Raw genomic sequence first — 22870 nt, forward strand, 5'->3', positions numbered from 1 at the left:
TCAGCCCGAGTCACAGTCAGAATCACATTCAGCCGGAGTCACAGTCAGAATCACATTCAGCCAGAGTCACAGTCAGAATCACATTCAGCCGGAGTCACAGTCAGAATCACATTCAGCCGGAGTCACAGTCAGAATCACATTCAGCCGGAGTCACAGTCAGAATCACATTCAGCCGGAGTCACAGTCAGAATCACATTCAGCCAGAGTCACAGTCAGAATCACATTCAGCCGGAGTCACAGTCAGAATCACATTCAGCCAGAGTCACAGTCAGAATCACATTCAGCTGGAGTCACAGTCAGAATCACATTCATTCAGAGTGCATGGAAATGCATGGCAAAAGTTGTGTTACAGTAGTTTATTTATGTCTGAAGTTTAACAGCATATACTGCATGCTGTTTATCAGATCTCTAATACATTTCATTCCTGAGTTAATTAAGCAATGAACATCCCATCATGTTTCGGGTCATGTATAACAATGCCCAGTTCCCCAATATTTTGGCCTCCATGGCTAGAAGTCATCTCAGTGACCATGAAAGAGGTGTCTCAAGGAGCATAGGGGGTTTAAAGGGTGTGTGTGTGTTTCTCAGTCACCAGATCTCAACCCAATTGAACACTTATGGGAGATTCTGGAGCGGTGTCTGAGACAGCGTTTTCCACCCCCATCAACAAAACACCAAATTATGGAATTTCTTGTGGAAGAATGGTGTCACATCCCTCCAATAGAGTTCCAGACACTTGTAGAATCTATGCCAAGACAAATTGAAGCTGTCCTGGAGGCTCATGGTGGCCCAATGCCCTATTAAGACACTTGATGTTGGTGTTTCCTTTATTTAGGCAGTTACTTGTATGTGCGCCTGTGTGTGTGTGTGTGCGTGTGTGTGTGTGTGTGTGTGTGTGTGTGTGTGTGTGTGTGTGTGTGTGTGTGTGTGTGTGTGTGTGTGTGTGTGTGTGTGTGTGTGTGTGTGTGCGTTTGTGTGTGTGTTTGTGTGTGTGTCCGCGTGTGAGTGTATATGAGCTTGTAGATCTATGTGAGTGTGCTTGTTTGTATACTGGAATATATTTGTACCCTAATGACAAGCATATACAGGGTGAATCATCAGCAGCATGTCCAATGAGTGAACTGAGTGCATCTGAATGATAGACACAGTGAAGACAAGGGAGAAGCAATTTAGTAAAGCATGCAAAGGCACTAGGCTATTTGAGCTCACTGGCTCTTTTGTTTTGAAGCAGATCCAATGCTGTTTGATGGTGGTGGGCACGTGAGTGAAGGCAATGACACATGTGAAGCCTGGTTCCTATTACCAGAGTGCCTCCGTCTCTCTCTCTCTACTTTCAATACAATATCTTTTGCTGTATCTCTGTCTGCCCATGATGGCCATCAATCTGGCAGACAATGGTCTTACTCATTCATAATTACACACAATTGCAATGCTCTTTGTATCTGTCTGTTACGATTTCAAAGCCCTAAATCGCTGATTCATTCCCACAAAAGCGAGGCGATGACGGAGGCATGTGGAAAGTGCGAGTGTCACACGAGACATTTGGGAATACGTTGTCAGGAGCTGAGGAGTTGAGACATTCATCCACAGTGGTAGTTAGATGAGGGAGAGAGCTTTAAGACAATGTTACATAAAAAAAAGCTACCTTAAGATGAATGCACTAACTGTAAGTCACTCTGGATAAGAGAATCTGCGTAATGACTAAAAGGTTTTTAAAAATGCATGGGGACTCGTTTATCAGACCTTCACATAGAGTCTGTGGCCTAATGCTGTTCTACATAATTACAGAAAGTAATGTATTAATGTATAATTACAGAAAGTAATGCTATGTAAACCATAGCTTAAACAAGCAAGTTGACTTCGACAGACAAGGCAGCTTTGCTTCTAGCTCCTACCTTAAGCAACTTTGCAGTGTTTTCTTTTTGTGTGTTATTTCTGACATTATTAGCCCAAGAAATATTTTGTGTTATTACATACAGCCGGAAATAACTTTTGGACATTCGAGCGACGGTAACTCACCAACATTACAACCGGGAATACAGCTTTCACGAATTGGATCCTTTGTTCATACCCCCCAGGGCAATTGAACTAATTCCAGAGGCTGATCCAAAACACCACCGGTAGAGAAGAGGTATTTGGAGTGGATATCTAGTCCGACTCAGGAGGCATGCACACCATCCACTGCTTCCGAGTATACTACTCGCTAACGTTCCGTCTCTGGATAATGAAGTGGACAAGCTCAAGGCGAGAATCTCCTTCCAGAGAGACATCAGGGATTGTAACATACTCTGTTTCACTGAAACATGGCTCTCTCGGGATATACTGTCTTTGTCCATACAGCCAGCTGGGTTCTCAGTACATCGTGCCGACAGGAATAAAGAATTCCCTGGGAAGAAGAAAGGCGGCAGGGTATGTTTCATGATTCACCACTCATGGTGTGATTGTGATAACATACCGAAACTCAAGTCCTTTTGTTCAACCGACCTAGAATACCTCACAATCAAATGCCGACCGTATTACCTCCCAAGATAATTATCTTCGGTTATAGTCAAAGCTGTGTATATTCCCCCTCAATCCATTACCACGGCTGCCGGCCCAGACAGAATCCCTTGCCGCGTCCTCAGAAGATGCGCAGACCAGCTGGCTGGAGTGTTTACAGAAATATTCAATCTCTCCCTATCCGAGTCTGCTGCCCCCACTTGCTTCACGATGGCCACCATTGTTCCTGTTCCCAAGAAAGTGAAGCTAACTGGACTAAATGACTATCGCCCCGTGGCACTCACTTCTGTCATCATGAAGTGCTTTGAGAGGCTAGTTAAGGATCATATCACCTCCACCTTACCTGACACCCTAGACCCCCTTCAATTTGCTTACCGCCCCGATACATCCACAGAAGATGCAATTGCCATTGCACTACTCACTGCCCTATCCCATCTGGACAAGAGGAATACCTATGTAAGAATGTTGTTCATTGACTATAGCTCGGCATTCAACACCATAGTACCCTCCAAGCTCATCATTAAGCTTGAGGCCCTGAGTCTCAACCCCACCCTTTGCAATTGGGTCCTGGACTTCCTGACGGGCCACCCCCAGTGGTGAAGGTAGGAAACAACACCTCCAGTTCGCTGATCCTCAACACAGGGGCCCCACCAGGGTGCGTGCTCAGCCTCCTCCTGTACTTCCTGTTCACCCATGACTGGTGGCCATGTACGCCTCCAACTCAATCATCAAGTTTGCAGACGACACAACAATAGTAGACCTGATTACCAACAATGATGAGATAGCCTACAAAGAGAAGGTGAGGGCCCTGGGAGTGTGGTGCCAGGGAAATAACCTCTCACTCAAAGGAAATATATTTTTTTGCGTAAAGGCTCTCCAAACCTGTTTTATTTTATGATTCATGCATACGTTCCAAATCCAAAAATGTGCCTAAATAATCTACAAAATCAGAATATTTCTTTATCTTCCAGTTGGTGCTGAAACGGAGACGAATATGTACATCATTGATCCCTATATTCTGAACCTGTTCTCAATGTATTCTGTTCTCAAAATTTAAATGAAAGGTATATCATATTTAAAGAGATGGCTTAAGATAAATGTACTGAAAACCCTATTGAATGAAAACTCCACAAGAAAATCTGTTGGCCAGCAAGTGGGAGGGTTTTCAGCAGTTGAATTAAATGTATTCAGCGTGCGCAAGGGAACCACGCCTGCAAAGCCCATTACGCACCTGCATAATGTAAGTCTGAATTCCATCTAATGAGAAGTGCTAGGGAAGACATACATTTCTTAAGTCGGAATCTGCACCTATGAGCACTTCCAAGGGACTGTAGCTAATGTGCTTACTGGGTCTCCAGAGTGGCAAAGCAGTCTAATGCACTGCATCTCAGTGCTAGAGACATCACTACAGACCCTGGTTCGATTCCAGGGTGTATCACAACTGGCTGTGATTGGGAGTCCCACAGGGTGGCGCACAATTGGCCCAGCGTCGCTAGGGTTTGGACGGGGTAGGCCGTCATTATAAATAAGAATTTGTTCTTAACTGACTTGCCTAGTTAAATAAAAGTTACATGAACTTCAGGTTCAGAAGGTTGGAAGTTCCATTCTCCAGTTGGATTGCTCCCAGCTTCTAATGCTTTGAAATTTTAAAAATGAGGATGTCAGTGTCCACAGGCCATTTGCTCAGGACAGCTTGTGCCTGAGATTACTGTCCCCTCACACACTGCTGAACATGTGATACCACTCAGTCTTGAGTCACTACTATCATAATGTTACATAAGGGCCAGCAGCTTCTCACCCACCAGCTAGAGAGGGAAGGCCCCATGCAGGGAGCATGCTCTCCGGTCATCACTGTGGACAGCTCACTGTCCAGGGAACACAGCACTCCGCTTAGATTAGAAAAAACACAGGCGTAACAATCAATCCCTTTGGTGATCAACAACTACGGGACAAATACATTCCTTTGCTGGAAATGCACCTTCCTTTTGAGATTCAATCAGAATCAAATAATCTGTGGTGCTTGTGATTATGATTAGATTATATTGCTCTGTACGTGATGAGAGAGTGTGAAATTGACCAGGAGAGAATGAGAAAAGAGAGTGACGAGAGGAAAAGTTGGCAGGGAAAAGAAGAATGAAAAAAAGAGTCAGCTATGACATGATCATTTCAGTTGACTGAAATGATAAAGAATAGATGGGTAGTATGATGAATAAATGAAGCAGATAGGAAATGAGTCTGAATGAGAGAGAGCGCTCAAAAGAAAGATCAAAAGAGAGATGGAAAGAGTAAAGGACAAGACAGAAGGTGGAAGTCTCCTCTCTCCTGTTCCCTAAGATACTCAGCTAGCCTGTGTGGGCTGAGAAGGGGTGGGTTATGAACAACACTATGTGTGGGCTGGAGAGGGATATGAGCATCCTAAACCATCCTACACAAAAGGGTAGACATTCATAGCCCAAGGATACCACAGGTTTTCAAGAGTCCAATCAAATTTACAACCCAAGGTGTATTGAAAAAGTGGATTCAACAGGTCCATATCCTCTAGTTATAACAAATTAATGCTAAGGGTCCATAAGAGGGTCTATGTTGGCGGACAGTGAGGGGCGAACTGACTCATTCATTATCCCCCCAAACCTTCCTCTAACACGTGTGGTTTGACAAAGCCAGTTTCCCTCAATCTCTCTCCTCCTCCTCCTCCTCCTCTATTCCCTCCTTACCCAGGCTCCATCAGAGAAGCTCCGTGAATCAGAGGTGTGGACATGAGTCACGTGACTTGAGACTGTACTTGGTTGTACAGAGGTAGGATCTTAAATTGAGCCAATTTGCTACAGCAGGAAAATAATCATGCAGCAACAGGAAATGTGAATTATTATATGGATTATAATTAACTGACATTTTTTGTTGAGCTTGATTCTTTTTTCGTTAAGGCAAATCAAGTCTCCAATTTTAAAGTGGAAAATACAAACTTTACTTGTGACTCAAAAAAGAGTGACTTGGTCCCACCTCTGGCTTGAACCCTAATGCCATCCCTCTTGTTTGCCAGGCAACTCCTTCCCTGTAATATTTCCCTTCAGACCTGCCCTGTTGATTCATTCTGCCCTACCTCTGCCTCGCTGCACCATCTGAAAAAACACTGTTGCCTAGTAATACCACCATAATGGCTCCAAGATTCTTCTTAAATGGGTCCATGACTCACAGTGAGCTGAATAGCTATCGCTGCATGAGTTTAGAGAGAGCAAGAGCATGGCAAAACAACAACAGTTACACAAAGGCAGAGTCAAGACCTAGACCGGGAGGGGACGACAGGTCCGAGACCGAGTCAAGACAGAGACCAGAAAAATGAGAGTCCAATTTAATACCATGATTGTAATTTTGTCAAATCATCACCATAATTACAGTTCAAAATGTCCAGTATTTCTGTGTGTATATTTCAGAACAACATATGGATTTTTTAGACATTCAGAATAGTGAAAAAATGCATGCTGGGGGAAAATAGAGCCACACATTATTATTAACCCAAACACAGTGGTGAACAATGAGGGCCTTCTACACCTTCAGAGAAGGGCAAAGGAATTCTAAAATAATATAAATAATAATAATGATATTAATATTTTCAATGATGTTCTGATTTAATCTCTTCAATTTTTGTTAGAAAGGAAAAAGTTAACACAAGTGAAAAAAAGATCCAATCAGGATTTTTCTTTGGTGGTCTCTGGGAAGATAAATCTCCCTAGCTAAGCCAGCCATTGGCTAGGTCATCAGAAGCTTGACAGAAGGCATCTGCCATTCAACTGCATTAGGGCAACATTTTGGAGTGACAGTGGAACCAACAATTCACATTGACCAACAGCTCGAAGGCCAACAGGTCACTGTGCAATAGCGAGCAGTAGTTTTCCCACGGTCTAGCTAGCTAGCTTTTGTTGTAGACTAGTTTGCAGCGGCTGTAGCAGCAAGTGTTATTGAAGAGGATGTTGTTGCTAATTTGTTAGCTTCTCCCCTTTGAAGACTAACTTTCAACAAGAAGTTACGTTTAAAATTATCATCATCTGGTGAGTGGAACTGTTGTTAGCTATCTCTTTGAAAATAACTTCTGTGTGAAACATTGTTGCATTTAAACTTTAGATCAGCTGTGCTAAACGTGAAATGTTTTTTTGAAATGGGAAGTAATAGTTGTACATTTTGTTTGGGAAATGCTTAGCCTAATGGTTGTGTTTTTGTATTCTTGTGATTGGGACCTACTGGCTTATTATATGAATGGACTACTGTCTTTCCATCAGCCCTATGCAGTGGTGTAGCCGGGCCTGGAGAAGTGGTTCCTGTGTGAATAAAGGCGTCCTGTGTGAAAAACACTATGTTTTCCTAGAGATTTTTTAGATTTTAAATATTTTTTATTAAAAAAAATGACACCACTGCTAAACCACATCAGTAGCCATTTTTTTTGTTTTTAGCAAAACAAATGCCCTCCCCATTGATACAAATCAGCATTATATCCTTCTGTCAGGTAGGCCTACATTGCAGTCAACATTTAATCAGAAGGTTTTTTTGGGAAAGCCTTTAGAAATGTTTATGCAAACAGTGCATGATGACTGAATTGGACATTGCAAATAGCCAACTAACCAAGACTAAGGACCACACTTTTTCAATTCCTGGCTTGCATACTAATTGTTGCCTTAGTTAGTATTTACTGGTAGATATCATCTATTGAAACGTCTTTCCTGCTTACCGGCTACCTACGTCATCCGTCTGAGCTGCTTCTTGTGACAACCAGTTGAGAGCTGAGCGCTGTCATGACTTGGCCTGGGGGATAGGTTTATGACAGTCATAAATACCTCTTCCCCCCTTTTTCCTCTCTCTACCCTACTGAGGTTACATTTGCAAAACCTTTGGTTAACATAGAGATTCTGGGAACGTCAGAAAGTGGGGGGAAATGAACTATATTCTGCTAATCCGACCAATGGAACATATGCGGTGGTACTTAATGAATGTGTTGTCAGTTCGGTTGTCATGTGAGACATTCTCATCAATGATAAGATGACATAAACTCTACAGTGGAAAGTCTAAACATCAGAGTTATCGGATTCACATGGAATTGTTGTTCAATTTAAATGGTTGAATATGAAATTATTCGTGATGGGATGAAATGTAATTTTAGCTTCTAAAATGTGAGATTTGGGTTTTCATAAGACAGGGCTCTGCTCAATCAGTGGCCCGCCCCTGTGAAGGGACATGGGCTATAAAACCTTTCAAACACGCCCTCCTCTCCCTTCCTATATAATCCCTTGATGACAATAGAACCTCCTGTTCCGAGGATGTAGGACGACAGTCCTATGTCAGAATGGTTCAGATGATAAATACAGAACGAAGCCAACATCAGCGTGAGCTTTGGTTGCGAATGGTATGAACTTTGAACTCTTATTCCCTACAGGTGTGATACCTCCTAGCCATTGAGTTAGCAACAGCAGATGCAATGAGGGTTAGGAAGGAGCAGACAGACTATCCCGTCTATCACCCAACGACGTTACTACAACGTATGCAATTGACAACCAGAGACATTCTTCGAAGGACTCGTTTTGGCAACACGGCCTTCCATCTACCACCAACCTACCGAAGCGCAGCTCAGAGTAAATATTTATTGCATTTTCCTTTTCCAAATGAGCGGTAATTTAGAATGCATCAGATACTGTATTTACGATCGCACAGCTTCTCCCTGTGTCCCTCAGTCTTCCCGCTCTTTCACTCAAATCCAGCCCTTTTCCTTTGTGTAACAAGCTGTCATATCTGTTCCGCCCGCTAGGGATGTTTTCCATTATGACGTAATTTGTAATCAAGTTATGATTTAATTATGTGTATGTGTAATTCTGTGTGATTAGTTAGGTATTTAGTAAATAAATAATTAAACCCAATTTTGTATTGCTGATTCACATTGTTAGTCAGGGTTCATGCAGATAACCAAGACTTTACAATTTTCAGATGAGACTGAATTAAGATGAGGATTAATATTGACTGCTATTGATGTAAAATATTACTAGGTCTTTAAGAGTTTATTCGGAAGATAACAGCTGTATAAATGTTTTTTTTCGTGGTGCCCGACTCTCTAATTAATTACATTTACATGATTAGCTCAATCAGGTGATATTAATTACGGAGAAATTATTTTATAGAATAGCATGTCATATCACTTAATCCGGCATAGCCAAAGACATGACAGCGCTCTTGCTGTCTGCAGATTATATTCCGCTGAAACTAGGCTACAGGTATGTGTGCTGCACACATGTTAATATATTTGATGTGCTTTGCGATTGTGTAGGATACTTTGTGCATGATTTCTCTATTGTACTACATCATTAATAAATCGTATACCTCCACCATACTACTTTGATACGCAACATATGGGATTATAGGCAATGCCCACTGAAAATAAAAGTGGGTATAAGGCTTGCCTGCGTATAGCCTCCACTACACCACTGGCCCTTTGTGTTTTACAAAAAGTGCACTCTCCTACATGAGCGCGCTGGTATTGTGGTTGCTGTCCTTTCAGCATCATGAGCCTGTCACACACTGGAGGCCTAGGTCCAATAGGTTCGCCACTGTGCAAACATGTCTATAGATAGATACAGTGCCTTGCGAAAGTATTCGACCCTCTTGAACTTTGCGACCGTTTGCCACATTTCAGGCTTCAAACATAAAGATATAAAACTGTATTTTTTGTGAAGAATCAACAACAAGTGGGACACAATCATGAAGTGGAACGACATTTATTGGATATTTCAAACTTTTTTAACAAATCAAAAACTGAAAAATTGGGCGTGCAAAATTATTCAGCCCCTTTACTTTCAGTGCAGCAAACTCTCTCCAGAAGTTAAGTGAGGATCTCTGAATGATCCAATGTTGACCTAAATGACTAATGATGAGAAATACAATCCACCTGTGTGTAATCAAGTCTCCGTATAAATGTACCTGCACTGTGATAGTCTCAGAGGTCCGTCAAAAGCGCAGAGAGCATCATGAAGAACAAGGAACACACCAGGCAGGTCCGAGATACTGTTGTGAAGAAGTTTAAAGCCGGATTTGGATACAAAAATATTTCCCAAGCTATAAACATCCCAAGGAGCACTGTGCAAGCGATAATATTGAAATGGAAGGAGTATCAGACCACTGCAAATCTACCAAGACCTGGCCGTCCCTCTAAACTTTCAACTCAAACAAGGAGAAGACTGATCAGAGATGCAGCCAAGAGGCCCATGATCACTCTGGGTGAACTGCAGAGATCTACAGCTGAGGTGGGAGACTCTGTCCATAGGACAACAATCAGTCGTATATTGCACAAATCTGGCCTTTATGGAAGAGTGGCAAGAAGAAAGCCATTTCTTAAAGATATCCATAAAAAGTGTTGTTTAAAGTTTGCCACAAGCCACCTGGGAGACACACCAAACATGTAGAAGAAGGTGCTCTGGTCAGATGAAACCAAAATTGAACTTTTTGGCAACAATGCAAAACGTTATGTTTGGCGTAAAAGCAACACAGCTGAACACACCATCCCCACTGTCAAACATGGTGGTGGCAGCATCATGGTTTGGGCCTGTTTTTCTTCAGCAGGGACAGGGAAGATGGTTAAAATTGATGGGAAGATGGATGGAGCCAAATACAGGATCATTCTGGAAGAAAACCTGATGGAGTCTGCAAAAGACCTGAGACTGGGACGGAGATTTGTCTTCCAACAAGACAATGATCCAAAACATAAAGCAAAATCTACAATGGAATGGTTCAAAAATAAACATATCCAGGTGTTAGAATGGCCCAGTCAAAGTCCAGACCTGAATCCAATCGAGAATCTGTGGAAAGAACTGAAAACTGCTGTTCACAAATGCTCTCCATCCAACCTCACTGAGCTCGAGCTGTTTTGCAAGGAGGAATGGGAAAACATTTCAGTCTCTCGATGTGGAAAACTGATAGAGACATACCCCAAGCGACTTACAGCTGTAATCGCAGCAAAAGGTGGCGCTACAAAGTATTAACTTAAGGGGGCTGAATAATTTTGCACGCCCAGTTTTTCAGTTGTTGATTTGTTAAAAAAGTTTGAAATATCCAATAAATGTCGTTCCACTTCATGATTGTGTCCCACTTGTTGTTGATTCTTCACAAAAAAAATACAGTTTTATATCTTTCTGTTTGAAGCCTGAAATGTGGCAAAAGGTCCAAAGTTCAAGGGGGCCGAATACTTTTGCAAGGCACTGTATAGATAGATAGATATAAATAGATAGATATAGATAGATATGAAGACTGTTACAATTTCCCCGTTTCACCTTTACTAATAGCGAGCGTGCAACTTTCCAACATTTCCCCTACTCTTCCCTACCAGCGAGTCAAGGAAATTGGGACAAAAAAATGTATCTGGCACCAAGACAAGACCAAGACCCTCAATATGTGGTCCCGGTCTGGAGTACTACAATACTGCTTTATATTTTTCCTTTCGTTTCCCTTTAAACCTTTGAAAGATTTTTTTTTTAACATTTAGCTCAACAATAAATCACTTCACCAATCATTGTGGATTGAGGAGCTTTCTATATGGAACAGGCAAGCAATAGTTGTTTACATGCATTGGACAGACAAGTGTAGGGCGTGAGATGCGACTGAAATTTTGCGGGAGAGAGTGAGAGCAGGTGGAGGCTTGGCTTGAAGCGCTGGGTATCTTGTTATGACATGAGTTAGCTACAGTATCTGAATTAGGCCCACAGAATTATACCAACGGAGGAGCTGCTTCTATGAAGGAGCTTTGAATGTCTTTGAACTTCTGAGAGTAAGCTTGAGAAGCTTGTGTGTGCAGAGCGGCACCAGCTTTAAAATAATTACCTTTTCGTAGTTAATAAATCCAATGTGAAACATAATAACTATAGTATCCTTAACTAACATTGAAAGAGTTAATCCATTCTTCTGTAAATCAAAATCTCTCTCCCTGATTTCTGCATCATCCTTGTAATGCTTGTGACCACACACACTGGCAAAGATTTTCAGCTGGTAGGAAGCCACTGGAATAAGTTTCTGAGTGACAGAGTGAGGGCTTTGCATAGGCGCTTTGTTGCGTTTTTTTTGTGGGATGGGAAAAAATGCCCAGAATGTAAAATAACATTGTTTACCGGTTCCCATGCTTTTAAAATAATGGTTATGTTCTTGAACAGTATAGATCACTTTCGTTCCCGGTTCTGATGCTGTTCCTTGAACATTTTTGTTATTTTCTGGTTTTCAGTTCTGTTCCCTGAACCGTTTCCAACCCCTGGTTTGAAACCAATTGGTATAAGATTGGCAGGTGCAGATCTCAGGTGAGATCAAATGGAAATGGACTGACGTGGAATGGACTGATGTGGAAGTGTAACTCAAAAACATCCATACAATGAACATAAAAAAACAGTTTTCATATAGTAGCTTAGTAATAGTATACTCATAAAGTAATATTCTGTTGATGATTGAAAAGAGAGGGTAAGAAATGTCAGAGCCATTTGTCAAGCAAGCTTTGAGTCTTTGTAACAACTAGAAATCTTCAGTGATTCAATAAAATATGTCTATTTTAAAAGAACAGTATGATTCCAAGCTGTCCAAAAAGCAGAGAAATGTTGGTTCAAATCCCGTTGTACCCGAGAATTTTAGTTTTTCATCTAATAATATGCCGAACAACATGCTGAACTCCATTGCTATGCCAGAACAAAGCAATCATTAAATTACTATGTTGTTACAAGAGTAATTACAGTGTTACTAGACAGGTAAGCACAACATAATATACAATGCCATTTAGTTTTTACCTTGCTTTCAAATGTTGTCTGTAGGCTAACATTGTTTGTCAAGTTTTCCAGGTTCTCTGCCAGTGGAGCTAAGTTTTAATTACCAGGTGCATCACCTGTTTAACCTATGGTTGAACTGACTCAACTTAGCTCTGGGATGTTTAGATAAGGCAGTGTGTGTTTTCTTAGGTTTTCCATTAGCTGGAACTGTCTGCTGAATGGTGATGGATAAAAACTTCAGGTTTATCCCGAATTAACTTTTGAACTGTTGGGAGAAATAATATTTTATAACCTATGACGTCATATTTTGTATATAAACTGTTGTTCGTGGTTACATGGCAGCGCGCTCCGAGAATAAATGCCTATTATCTATTTTTGATAAGACTGGTCTCTGTCTATTTTGTGCAAATAAGAATCTTACAAATTCTCATAAAATAGACTAGTGAATTCAATTAATAAAAACATATTGGAATAATGAAATTACACTATCAGGCACCTGCTATGGTAGGCCGCATTAGTGGGTTCGTTGCATTGTGCAAACGGAATGATTCTTTCCCTGACTTTCTTAGTTATCACTGCGTAATTCATCAGCAAGCTTTGTGCGGGAAGATGTTAAACATGAAAGGGGTGATGGATGTTGCAATGAAGATTGTGTGTTCTATTCGAGCAAAGAAGCCTACAGTGGAGGCTATTTCGCGCTCACTTAGAAGAGACTGAAGCGGAGCACACAGACCTGCTGCTGCACACAGATGTGCGGTGGCTGAGCCGAGGTACATTTTTAGGGAGATTCAGTGAGTTGTGCAGAATATGCACAGCTAGAGGACACACAGTGGCTCCTGGATTTAGTTTTTCTCACTGACCTAACTTGCATGCTTAATGAATTGAATGTAGAGCTGCAAGGAAAAGGCAACCATGCCTTTGCATCGTTTGAGCCTATTGCCACTTATATGTTCTTTCCATTTGGCACAGACATAAATGTGGAAGTCATTGCCTCCAAAATGGGATCACTTTTTCAGTTGAACGCAACTATAGCAGAAACTGAAATTCTCACCCTTCAAATTGACATTCAGCTGAAATCCAGGGCAGCCACTGAGATGAAGGAAGAGTTCTGGGAGCTACTGCTAGAAGATGTGCTCTCAACTTATCAGCCCTTTGTGGATCAACCTACCTCTCTGAGTCTGCATTTTCTCACATGAGGATAATAAAGTCCAAGCACAGATCTGCTATGACTGATGACCACCTTGTTGCCTGCATGAGACTTGCAACAAGCTGCTCCAGCCCTGACTATGAAAAACTAATTGCCTCCACCCCATGCCAAAGGTCACACTAAGGTAGGAAATTAAATTAGTTGCACTTATTTGTGGAAAACATGTTATTGGTCCACATTATATTTGGATATCAAATAGGTATCACAGCAGCAAGTCCATACTCAGTGGTGTGTTGCGTTTCTTATATTTTGTTGGTTGGTTTAGATTTAGAGACTGGTAGATCTCATCAGGCTGGCAAAGTAGATCTCACGTCAAAGAAGCTTGAGCACACCTGGTTTAGAAGTAGTGCAAAGGCGAATTGAGTCATTGCACATGTGCACTTCACAGAGTACACGTTCCCTACCGGAAATATGCAAATGTATGCTAAAATGAACCAATAGGATATAGCAAGCTTGTGCTTGGCTCTGCCCAGCTCCTTGCTAGTTCTGCCCACTATCACTGTTGTTCCCATTTGAAACGACGGGCTGTGGTCTATCTTGGTTTAGCTATAAAAATGTTCAGTAGTCCTGTGTCCGTGAGAATCAAGGCTACAGCTCAGTGCAAGGCATTACGATTTATGGTGTCCATAGATCGATTTATAAGCGAAAATGTCGGCCGGAACCGGTACCAGAACCACGCAGGTCCCCAAAACGTGAATTTACATCTAAGAGGTCTTAATTGTCCTGAAAACATTGCAGTGTCATCCTGCGGTAATAAAACAGCATAACACATTACACTCTTCCTGTTCCTCTGCATTCAACTTGAGACTAAAAAAAGATCTGAACATCAGGCAGGTGAAGGATTTAGTTTGAAGACAGAAAGTAAAACATTTGAGAGGCCGGTCATGTGCGGAGAGTGAATATTACCTATAAAAATACAATGTGATTCTTTCAAAGGCACAGTGTCAAATGCTAAGTTTTTCAATTAGTTTGTCCTGTGATGCGGAAATGGATAACCTTGGGCCTAAGGGCACGAGCTAATCTGAAAAGAAAGTATGTTCCTCTACTCTGCATCCTTCTTGTTTGGACCCCAGGATAACCCTAGGAAGAGTAGCTGCTGCCTTGGCAACAGCTAATGGAAATCCTAATAAAATACTAAATAGTCTAGAGAGAGTGCTCAAAGAGCTGTATTCCAGACATTAACAAAGCTTTGTGATGTTGCGGACTGAGCAACCTTTCCATCATCAACAGAGTTTGATTGCACTGCACTTAAATAATTTGCCTTGAAGAAATGACTTTGCCAGCATACTATACAATGCTTGTTGTGCCCCTTGACATTTCTATTCAGTCATGTTATTGAAAAGACCTGAAGAACCTTAGTTTTAGAAATGTGTTATTCCTTTTCAGCCAATACAATTACACTGCTTCCATCTGACAGGCTGGGAGGGAGATGTGTTGAACCATCCTGAATTCCAGTCATTTACTAACTTGGACACTTTCCTCCAATCTGAAATAATTAAAAGCATTTAGAAACTCAATATTTAATATTTAAAAAACAAATAATTGTTATGAATTTTAATTGAGAACTGTTGCTATTACATTTGACAATTCAAAGTAACATTCCATCCATTTTTATGTCAATTGATTTATCAAAAATGAACCACCTTGAGTGATATCCTCTGTGATTTGCTTTCAACCTTTTAGCATGCTTAACATCTACCTCCTCAACCGACAGGGATATATACACAGCACACAATATCTGGGGATGTTACTGTGTCTACTGGTATTAGTCACAGTGACATGTAAGCTACACGTGGTGGTGTTTTAATGTCCCAGATGGTGGGTAATGCTTTCTCTTCTTTTTCTGTCCCAGCCAGAGACTGTGGGCCGCTTTCGCAGCAGCTTCCTGTGTGAATGGGATTACCTGGCAGGCCATTACTCCAGGTGCGGCCTAGCATGGCCCGTATCCCAACGATGTGGACATCACAGAAATACATTTGTTATCCAATTGTCCAATTTATTGAGCTGTCACAGGCAAGCGAGGATAGAAGGCCACAAATAGGGCCTGTAAGGGGGAGAGATGGAGAGGAGGCTCCGCGGGCCTCTGTCTCCTTCTCAGAGCGCATCCAAAGACAGGCAGTGAATTTCAATCAGAGCCAGACATGATAGATCAATGATGTGGCACAGGTGGCTCCTGGTGCACAGAGCCTGGTGTCTCTGTTGTTAATGATGTTATTATCGTAACAAATTCAGGTGTTTTTGTCCTACACAAATGCAGACTGTATCGATCTGACTTGTTAGAACAATGTTGGTGTGTCAAATCGATCCTCCACAAAATATGTTCCATTGAGAATCCCATCTTTATGGCAATCATTTGCTTTGACATCAGTCATTTAAATAATGGTTAGGGACGTTAATAAAATCACGCTTGATTAGAGCCACATGAACAAAGGGAAAAGAATGTCCAGACATGTTGATCAAGCCAGACACCATTGAGTGGGATCCAAGCAAAACCATAATACTGTCTGGAATGGTACTTTTAATCATTTTATTATCCTTCGCTCGCTGAATGCAGGAAAAAGTCAGAGCACAAATTGCATTTGTAAATCTAATTCCTGGTGGTTCAAAGCGCCTCAGAGGGAGAGCTGATATTTTGCACGCCCAATTACAGTTTTTGATTTGTTAAAAAAGTTTGAAATATCCAATAAATGTCGTTCCACTTCATGATTGTGTCCCACTTGTTGTTGATTCTTCACAAAAAAATACAGTTTTATATCTTTATGTTTGAAGCCTGAAATGTGGCAAAAGGTCGCAAAGTTCAAGGGGGCCGAATACTTTCGCAAGGCACTGTATTTTTGGTTCTGATGGGATACGACAGTTAACCTAACTCATGAGGCATTTTCAAGTTATATTCTTCAAGAATCAATGGGTACATATCATTCATTTATGAGTCAAAAAATTGATGTAGCAACTGCTGATTGCCCCTTTAAAATGTTAAAAACATTTCAGCAAAGAAAGGCTGTGCAGTTGAAAAGGACATTGTCTCTATTGTGTGCCGCCAACGGTAGCACTGACCTCCACTGAGCCTCCTTAGAGAGAGGCACATTGAGCGGCCCTATGACAGGAGGCCAGCTGCTTCCTTCCTGTGTGTGAAGACTTCCCCTGAAACCAAGCTGTCGTGTCCTTGTACCAAATCAAAGGGTATTAGTGCAATAAGAAGAAGACGAGGAAAGCAAGACACTCGAGCAGACACCTCTCTGCTGCATACTGAGAGATCAATCTAGTGAGCCCCAGTCAGTTATCTTCCACCCCCCAACCAGAGAGGTAGCATTCAGCTGATTATGGGTGCGTTCATAAAATCCCTCTGGCTATCTACTCTGATTTCAGAGCACTCTGTTTGTGTGCCAGAGCACAGAATAACTGATGAATTTACAAACGCTCAAAACCCCTTGAATATGGCTGGTGTCAGTAAACGTATGCAAAGAAGCGTAATTAAATTGTTGCCAGCAGCACAGTTACAGTCACCAACACTCTGGATAACATGAAAACAGCCTAACCATCTCTCAGTAGCTAGCAAGCGTTAGCCAGATAGCTTGGGTGCTTCACGGCCGCTGTGAGGTCAGAATGCTCGATTAACCCTACTCCTCGGCCAGATCGTCCAGTCTCTCCGAGAGACAAAAACGCTTTGAATTTAAGAACTGACAATGGTCTGAATTTACGAACGTCGAGAGCTCACTCTGGCACTCCAGAGTGAATTTACGAACACACCCTAGGTAACAGTGGAAAAACAGGGCAACACAGGGATCTGTGCACATAAAGTGTATGGACTGGTGTTCTGTCCTGTCCACACTGATGTATAAAATAATGTATAATCTGATGTTGTTGACTGACACATTGATAACATGTGTTAAATAATGGTGCAACATTAGCATCCCAGGGAGGTAATACAGTATTATATCTGAATATAAAAGCTTGGCCAATTAATATGGAGGGCCCTTCGTTATTGTTTTTTTGTTTTGTTGGGAAGTCGTCGAGGGAGAAGCAGATTAATGATAGTGAAGGAGATGCATCCTGTTTTCCTCAGTGTGTTCTGGGTAATCCCAGACCCAGGCAGGCATCCTCAGGTGTGCTCCAATTAGGACAGACAAGATGAAACAAGATAAAATGAGCTGTGTACTTTTTGACAACAGTTAGGAGGCATTTACAGGTAAAATTAATGGACCTCGCAAAATCAGGTCCCAGACTAATTCCTGTTCATGATTTATAATTATGTTTTTTAATAATTGGAATTGTGTTAAGATTCTTTGCCATCGCCAAGTAGCTAAAACATTTATCTGCTGTACCTTGAGAGACTTGTTGATTCAGTATCCAAGAAGTGTCCTCTCCCTAGAGGCTAATTCAGTCATTATGACTGTTAACACAACGGCTTTAAGTGAGCCTTAATATCTGATAAGCTATTCTAGGGGGCTGCAGCTGGGTGAGAGTGAGTAGGGAAGGGGAGATAGAGTATTTATCGTGGCATCTCTGCTTTCTCCGCATTCATCTGTTCAATTAGTCAGCCTCATGGGTCCTGCTCATTCAGACTCTTCATATTTAAACAATCCCTTTCATTCTATTATCTGAATGGAATATATAGTGTATTTAATGACAAATGCAATTGCCCTGTGCATTTTTGTCACCTCTGAACATATTCAATGACACAGTCTGGAATTACTATTTTTACTCTGCACTTTTTGTCAAAACCTAGGAAAATGCATGAAAATGATACATGAAAAGTATGTACATATAGAGTGACATGCCACCCACATATCCTGTGCTATTTCTGTATGATCATAAATCCTAAAATATATTTATTATATTGTACTCCCCAAAAGGCACAGCTGGAAACATGAACAAGCACAGATTATCTGGAGTTGTGGGAGCCAACACAATAACTCAAGCACAGCCTGTAGACTCGCTGCTAGGATTAAGTTTAGTCTGAGAGCTCGTCTATTTCTGGAGGAATGCAGCTCTGAAATAGCCGCCAACGGCTGCAAGCAATCCACTGGAAAACCAGATAAGGGGACACATGGAGAGCACCATTTTTATCAAGCACTGTGCAACTTTCCCCTTAGTCATATATCTACAAGGTGGAATAACCTAAACAAGCTATATCTGCTGAGATAAGAACTCTTGTTAATGAGTAGTCTGTATGCTATTTAATATGCTGCTGTGCTGACATGGTCTGAGATGTGGTGATTATTATATTACCATGCTGCGGTTGTGAGAAATTGATCTGACCTAATTCAGCATCCTGGGATCAGGTTATTATGTTTGCTTAGTTAACAGAATCTGCTGAATCACATTAACCTGATTAAGGTCTTATCGGCATTGAAGGAGACAGAGGCTGCATCATAAACACACTGGCTTATTGCTATGGAGAGCGTGCGTTAGCAGTAATTAAAGCAGGATGGTGGTGAGAAGCGGAGACACTGGCTGTCCTGTAGCTAAGGCGAAACATCAGATGTCCCTAAGGACACACCACTCAGTCTGAGCTTTGGAAAAGAAGATCCAGATCCTCTGGATTGTAGTTCAGTGGCGTGTAGGCACATTCATGGATGCAAAGGGAAGTCAGGCTTCCCCAAATATTTGACCAATACATGTTTTTAAACGATAAAATCCTTTCTCATTTGTCTCTCTCTCTCTGTGTTTTCCTAATTTTCTGTAAATTCGCAAGTGGCTGAATCTCAAAGGAGAAATCATTTGAGTGAGGGAAACAGCGCCCTTCTGTCTCAGTATGCGTCGCTCATGTATCTGATGTTGTCTGGACCAAAATAGTATGACATGTTGCCGCCGTAGCATTTGATTGATTGATACCAGCAAGCATTTGGCCTCCCTTGATAAATGTTTTTATAAGATAATTAGCTAATCAGCGTTGAACTAGCTAGCTAACTCAGCTGGTTCTGTGGTTCATTGTTGCCCATGCGAGGAAGTTAGTCTAGCAAGCATTTAAGCTAGGTAGCCTATGACAACAACAAAAAAATAAAAGTGTGACAGTATGACAGAGCCATAGACCGTTTTGCCAACATGAAAGACATAAGGATGACATTCGCTTTCAACTAGTCTACAAGTAGGGTGAGTAAAAAAAAGACGTTTTATGCACACACACACACATACAGAAATTAGTACCATGGACAGCCACATGATATTTAGCAATATTGATGGGACTAAATTGTTTTTGATCTTTCATTTCTTTTTTCAGTGTATTAAACTAAGCATACATATAGCCTTGTTGATTTGAAGATGTTTAAGTTGAAATGGTGCTGGAATAGCGGAGACAGTGCTCCTGTGACTTGCGGTAACTCTGTGGTTCTAAATCAGTTGTTGTTGTTTAGTAAACCGTCGAAAACATTAACTTGCTTGATCATGCTGCAGGTGATTTAACTGTTTGTCACATATTTGCTTTGTGGACTTCACCCGCCAGATGTTGCTCTTCGGTTTTGTGATTAGACAAACGCATGTGTAGTTGAATTTATTCTGCCGCGGCATGACTGTTGTCTTTTTGTTGTCACGGCCTTATTGTATATCACAGTGGAGTATGAACAAATGGGTTATAGAGCAAACAACTCAAATATCACAACATAGGTTGTAATATGGCTTTTTTTACTGGCTTGGCTTCCTCAGTGATTTTACAATGCAACTTGGGATCTGTTATTGAGTGTTGACAGGGGGGAAATGTATCCTTGAAATCAAGAAGGTTGAATGTAGAATGACTATCTCATGGCATTATTAAAACATTTATTGAAGTTGTTGCTAAGACTAGATTATTACATACCTGTTCTACAGTGATATAATACTGTATATAACCAGCTCTTACTGTCAGAAAATTACATCAGTCACTGCATGAGTTTCAGTCCTATTTGTGTTACATTGCCTCTGATCAAATCTATCTGAATGGGAATCGTACATGTAATGGTGAGATATTGGAGCTGGCTCATCAGAGACGTGCTGTGGGTTTTGATGAAGAGACATGTTGACAGTAAGGAAGTGCTGCTTCTCTCACCTGCACTATCTGGGTCTGGGGTTGCTCCTGCTGTTTTTGATTTGAGCAATTAAAACCTAATTAAAATGATCAGAAGGCACGGAGGCGATGGCTGCTTTCTATAATTCAAGAGAAGTTATGTTAATGTGTTAGGTACATGTTATACTGCTGGTGGTTGGCTAAATCAGTGGGCACATTTTTGGGAGGGTCCATCCCCATCCTCTCCTCCAAATCTCCTCTTCCAAGAGCCTGGCTCCTGCGCTCCCACAGGTCAATTCTGTTGAACCTGAAACAATCAACTTAAAAGGTATTTCTGAGGGGAACATGAATAATGTTTTTGGAACAATATCATCAAATGAATCAAATGGTGATTCTGCAACTACGGGCACTTCCATGTCCTCGGGTCAATTTTGGGGATTTTATAAAAAATAAAACAAATACGTGTATGTTAAGTTCACACTGGAATCACCCCATACTTTTTTAAACACCACTCTATTAAGTATTTTAGCTACTTTTCAGATGCATTTTATATCTCAATTTCAATATTTTGCCCTTGACCCTGACCCAGACTTTTAAGCTTTTACTATGTTCTTCTATGAGAAAACATTAATAATTACACATTATATAATGTTATGTACTACAGAAAGAGGCAATTAAATCAAATCTATATCAATATTTATTGTGAGTATGCCCTTTATATTGTTTTTTACACAAAATATACCTGTCCTTTGGGAGTGGTTGTCATTTCCACCACTGAGGACAAATTCCTCATTAATAATGTTTTTTCATGAGAATGTTAATTTAGTTACCATGGAAACATATTGTGACACTGAAGCACGTGGACAATTGTTCCAGATGTGATGTCCAGAAGTTGAAGAAATATGGAGGTAAATATTGCTCGTGTAGAGAATATTTTAATTGTCAGTCATTTCCAAACAGGCTATACTTTCTTTAATTTGTGGAAGAACTTTATATATATTTTTTTATATTTTATGTATTTAGTGTAAATGATATACTAGCTGTAAAACTAATCAAAGCATGCTAAGCAGAAATGTAATTTCCATCACAGTCATTTCCATTACAAACTTAAGTGTGGGGGAAATTACAGAAAGTGGTGGAAATTACACAAATCCATGATCTTATTTGTTTTTTATCTTTACTTAAAAAAAACAACTTCATGCTTATTTAGTCAGCTTTTAAATTAATTTAATCTAGAAAATGCTACAAGGTGTGCACAAGTTATGCCACATAAAACAGCACAGAGGTCAGAGACATATAGAAACAAAATCAAAAAGTTTCCTATACGATACCAGGAACATCTGCAAAAAGATGGGGTGAGATACTGGAAGAAAAAAGAGAGGGGAGAAGTGAAATCTTATCTCTGAGCTTACAAAGCGAGAACAAAGAAACAAGAGAAGGCAATGGAAATGTAACCAATGGAATTGAAGACAGACTTTAAAAAGAACAGTTGAAATGGAAACCTACCTATCAGGCAACACAACACCTTAGTCACCAGATGACTTGCAGCCAGAACATTAGGCCAACATACCTGCACCTAACATACCTGCCCCTGATGCAGACCCTGATACCCCTTCTTCCTCATCGTCTGCAACAGGAATGAGAAGTCGAATACTTGCTGGAAGGAAAAAGGTTGGAAGAGGTCGCTCAAAAGCATACAGAGATCTTAGTATGACAAATGTCAAACTTGATAATGCTTTACGGAAAGCTGAGAAATACAAAAAAAGGTACGATCGACTGATGAACAAAATGAAGAGACAAGATTCCCCAAAGACAAAGACAAAACCGCAAATGAAGGGAACTCCGAAGAACTTGAGAAGGATGTTATTGTTTCAAAATGCCATCATTGCAGAGTTAAAACAAAAGTACAAAACAATGGGCAGTGCCAAGGACAAACAAGTGGCTTAAAAAATGCTCAGAGGCAACATCCTGAGAAAGTATGGCCTGGTCAAAGCCCCAAACAGAGAATTTGGATTTTCAGCAAAAGCAATGAGGGCAAATGAAAACAGGCCATCAAGTCTTCAATACTCCAGGAAAAATCAGCGTAACAGAATTAGCACTGCACTAGAAGAGAAAATCACTAGATTCTAAGAACGTGATGACAACAGCAGAGCAACAACAGGGAAAAAGGACACACTAACGAGGAACAAGAAGAAAAAGCAAAAGCACTTCTCGAATGGCACAATTCAGAACCTTTATCAGAAGTTTAAATTTCCTACTGTGAATTCTGCAAAATACGTCCTTTTTGGGTTGTCAAGCCAGCAGTCCAGGATAGGAACACATGTCTCTGCAAAAGCCACGCCAACCTCCAGTTCATGGCGGACAAACTACAGTATCACAAAGTGATCAGCTGCAGCAACATTGAGAAAGATATTG

Source organism: Oncorhynchus mykiss, chromosome 25, assembly GCF_057628025.1.
Source record: "Oncorhynchus mykiss isolate SJ-2025 chromosome 25, ASM5762802v1, whole genome shotgun sequence".
Classification (NCBI taxonomy): Eukaryota; Metazoa; Chordata; class Actinopteri; order Salmoniformes; family Salmonidae; genus Oncorhynchus; species Oncorhynchus mykiss.